The sequence below is a fragment of the Calliphora vicina genome, chromosome 1 (assembly GCF_958450345.1).
Source record: "Calliphora vicina chromosome 1, idCalVici1.1, whole genome shotgun sequence".
In the NCBI taxonomy this organism is placed as follows: domain Eukaryota; kingdom Metazoa; phylum Arthropoda; class Insecta; order Diptera; family Calliphoridae; genus Calliphora; species Calliphora vicina.
Window position 1 is genome coordinate 111,633,282 of NC_088780.1, and position 4,344 is coordinate 111,637,625.

Genomic DNA, 4,344 nt, shown 5'->3' on the forward strand with positions numbered 1-4,344 from the left:
CTTTGCGCATGTGAAATTTCATTCAAGCCATTCTAATCATTTAGCAGTTACAGATTTATTTCCCTCTTTTTTGTCTATCCCTCGTTCAAAACTTAATCTCGACAACACTTCTTCTTTGCGCATGTGAAATTTCAATCAAACCCATCCAATCATTTAGAAGTTACAGATTTATTTCCCTCTTTTTTGTCTATCCCACTGTGTGTCGCTTACGATAAAATTCGTTTACTGTAAAATGTAAACATTAACTTACGATAAAATCTTACCCCCTATATTTTTGAAGTTATTAACAATTTTAATATTCTGAGAACGCTAAAACATCAGTCGGCCCATAAAATTTTAATATCTGCAATAAAAAAAATTTAGAAAATGTCGCTTGCGATAATTAGGCGCTAAGGGCTCGATATGTGTATATATTTAATATAGTATATCAACCTTATCATTGTAGAGTGTAGAAACAACATAACAAAAGTTTATGAAGTTACAATTATAGCAATTATGGATGTTTAACTACTATGTATGTATATAAATTGTTTCAGTTCTTATTTTAGCACACAACTGTGTAATTAGTTGCCTGCATACTTAAGGACTAAGTTTAGGAAAACTTAAAAATATAACAAGTTAAAATAATAAGCAGCTAGAAGCAAAATTATTATTTCAAGTTTTCGCTTAAGTACCACAAGTTTGGTCCTACGAACTGCTCATAAATTATTACTAGAGTGCCGATTAATATGTAAATGTATATTTTTTTTAGACTAATTATCTATCCGAATCACACATTTGGCTGTAAAATGACATATGAAGAATTTTACAATTTCGCATTTATGAAGAATTTTACAAATTCTTCATAAATGCGAAATTAACCCTAGGCTCTCTTTTTTGTTAAGTCTTATTTCTGACTTTCTGGTTGAATATTTTTGCGGAACATTTTAACCCCGTAAATCCCTGTTTTAATGGTGTTTTTTACTCTTTTTTAAAATAAGGACAAAAAAGACCCACGACTTGAGGATTCAGATGGTTAACACATTCTACAAAAATGTTCTCCATAATATTTTACATAAAATTGCTGAACACATTTTATACCTAAAATGTAAGGATCACATGGCTTCTTATGACGATTAACAATAGTTAAAGTTGGGAAACTTAACCCCCCCTCAAATGAAATTCAGATGTAAACTTTCAAAACGCCGATACACGTGTCTTTTTGTTTGTCTCCTCTATCAAACATTTTTGGTCGCACCTTGTAATTTTGGAAAAAATTTGATTTTGTTGTATAGTGTAATTAGGGTAAAAATACATGTTGTGTGTATATGAAACCTTACTTACTTTATAATAGTAGATTTACATGCATTTTTTAAAGTGTAAAATATTGACAACTAACTTCCTTCGACATGAATAAACTGGCAGTATGTATTAGTTTATTCAAATTATTCGATTTTTCTCTTGTTCGAATAATTCGATCACACATTTAAAATTAATTGAATTATTACAATAATTAAATTTTTTTTAAAAAAAGTAAAGAATGAAATTTTGATGTAGGTTTTTAAATATTTTATTGTTAAAGAAAACCCAAAAATAACGTTAAAATTAACAATTCACGTATTGATAACGTTAAAATACATTCGAAAACAAAGTCCATCATTAAATTTTCATAAGAAATATTCTGATCTGATTCCCTTGGAGCTATGCTTTAAAAAAATTTAGCTATTAATTAGTATTAATAGCTGTTTTATGTAGTTCATAAATACGTGTTTTAAAATAAGTAACTTATTCTTTAGTAAACGAATTATTCACTTTTTTAAATTACACTAGTTTACAAATCAAACATTTTTGTTTGCTCATGGAATGAAACTTATATTTTTGAGAAGAGCTAGGGACGCTAGTTAATTGATAATATTTTGTTTCCCACCTACACGTCAACATTTTGAGATATATGGGTTTTTATTTTTCACCTGCCCTGTTCGAAATCAATACTAAAATAATTCAGCCTTTTTTTCTAAATAACAAATATTTTATTCCGTATCTTTTATTTTCATTGGTTCAAGTCCTAATTTAAACATTTAAAAAGACTTGTTTTTAGAAATGTAACTTCTTGCTGTAATATTCATATATTTATAGAAGGAGCTATCGGACCACTCATCTACAGTGATCGAAAGAACCCATTTATTTTTAGTTATTTGTCAGAAACAATACAATTTTTGTAAGTTTTATCATTTACTAGTTGACCCGACAGACGTTGTCCTGTCCAAGTTAAAAAATGCTTTGTGAGAAGCGGTTTGAAAAGGGTAAAAATAGTTTTAAAAAAAAACGTATTGTTGAATGATAATTTTTATTCATATAAGACATAGACTCAAATATACATAGAAGCGCTACTGAGAGACAAAGAATCTAAGTTTGTTGTCAAAAACCTAAGTCTTGCAACAACAGAATACATGTAAAGTAATCGAATTTTGGTCTGAAAAATTAGTGATCACAGATCGAGCTCCTTTTCTTGATTAAACCCTTATTGGCCAAGTTATTATCGAATTTAGATATTTTGATTTTTTATATAAAAAAAAGATTTGTGGCCAGAAATATGAGTGATCACAAATTTTTTTGATTAAACGCTTATTGGCCAAGTTATTAGCGAATTTAGATATTTTGAGATTTTATATAAAAAATCGATTTTTGTTCAGAAATATGAGTGATCTTCTTTTCTTTTTTTTGATTAAACGCTTATTGGCCAAGTTATTAGCGAATTTAGATATTTTGAGTTTTTATATAAAAAATCGATTTTTGTTAAGAAATATGAGTGATCACAGATCGAGGACCTTTTCTTGATTAAACGCTTATTGGCCAGGATATTAGCGAATTTAGATATTTTGAGTTTTTATGTAAAAAATCGATTTTTGGTGAGAAATATGAGTGATCACAGACCGAGCTCCTTTTCTTGATTAAACGCTTATTGGCCAAGTTATTATCGATTTAAGCTATTGTGAGTTTTTATATAAGTAATCGAATTTTGGTCTAAAATATGATTGATTGATTGATTTAGATATTTCGAAAAAAAATTGGCGTGGTAAATTTTTCTTTTAGTAAAAACTTAAATGGGATTACTATGATCATTTAAACAAAAAATTAGCCAAATCGATGTAGTCGTTTTCCGATTTTAGATAAATCGAAAAAAGTGGGCGTGGTCAATTTTTCATTCCGTAAAAACCTAATTTTAAAAAATAATTTGTCTAAATTGGTCCGGCCGTTCTCTACTGATGCAATTACCAACGAACGACATTTGATTATTATTTATATAGATTTAAATTTGGAATTATGAAAAATTTTAATCAATTTAATAAATTTAAATATATATCCGATGGCTTAATATGAAAAAAGCGTTACTCAATTTTTTTTTAAAAAAATTGCGTTCTTTATTTATTTCGGTAGACAAATGTCAGATGCACCTTGGCACAAACTTTCAGAGGGATATAATTGCAAATAACAGATTTATAACGATTTCAAAAAAAGCCCTATGTCAAGTCAAAGAATTTGTTTTGTTTGATTGGTTATCACTAGGGGGCGGATTTTCATGCATTTATTATTGGAAAATATGCGCCTAAAATATGCTTCAAAAAAATCAAAATTTGAGCTAAAAATTTAAAAAATTTGCACTTATATTGTTGTGCAGAAACATAAAATAATTAAGTATGGATTTCGAAATGTCTTAAAAATACACAACACTGTTGCCAGCAGTTAGAACTTTTTAAATTATACCAGGTATTAAACAATTAAAGTTCTAAAACTATTTTTAACTTAACTTTTCTTCTAAAAAACGATGGATATTTATATTAATTGTAATATCTTGGTATAAATACTTGTTTAAAGCTAAGAGCTTCTATATTGTGACTTTCCCTTTAAAATCATCAATATTTTGATCGTGTTGTAAAGTAGCATGGTTAATTTATACATCCCATGTAATCTAGCATAAAGACAATTGTCACTTAAGTGTCTCTATGTAATCTATAGTGTAGGGACTTTAAACGTTAATTGTGTAGTGTATTTGTCTCTAAGTTATCCAAAATGACTGTCAGGAGCGGTTACTGTGTAGGTGAAGTTACAAAATCTTTCGATAACGAAATCTCTTATAAATCGAATGTGCAATGAAAACAAATATGAATGTTTTCGACACATTTAATGAATTTTTGATACTTAAAAAAACTAAACTTTTTTGAAGAAAAATGTTTTGAAATGATAATTTTCAATTACTGATAGAGAAATGAAAAACTTAGTGCCAGTTTCTCGATGTCGAAAGAAGTTAGTCGATAAAATTTACTGCTATTTCTATAACAAATTCGACAACAAAATTTTTGTCGA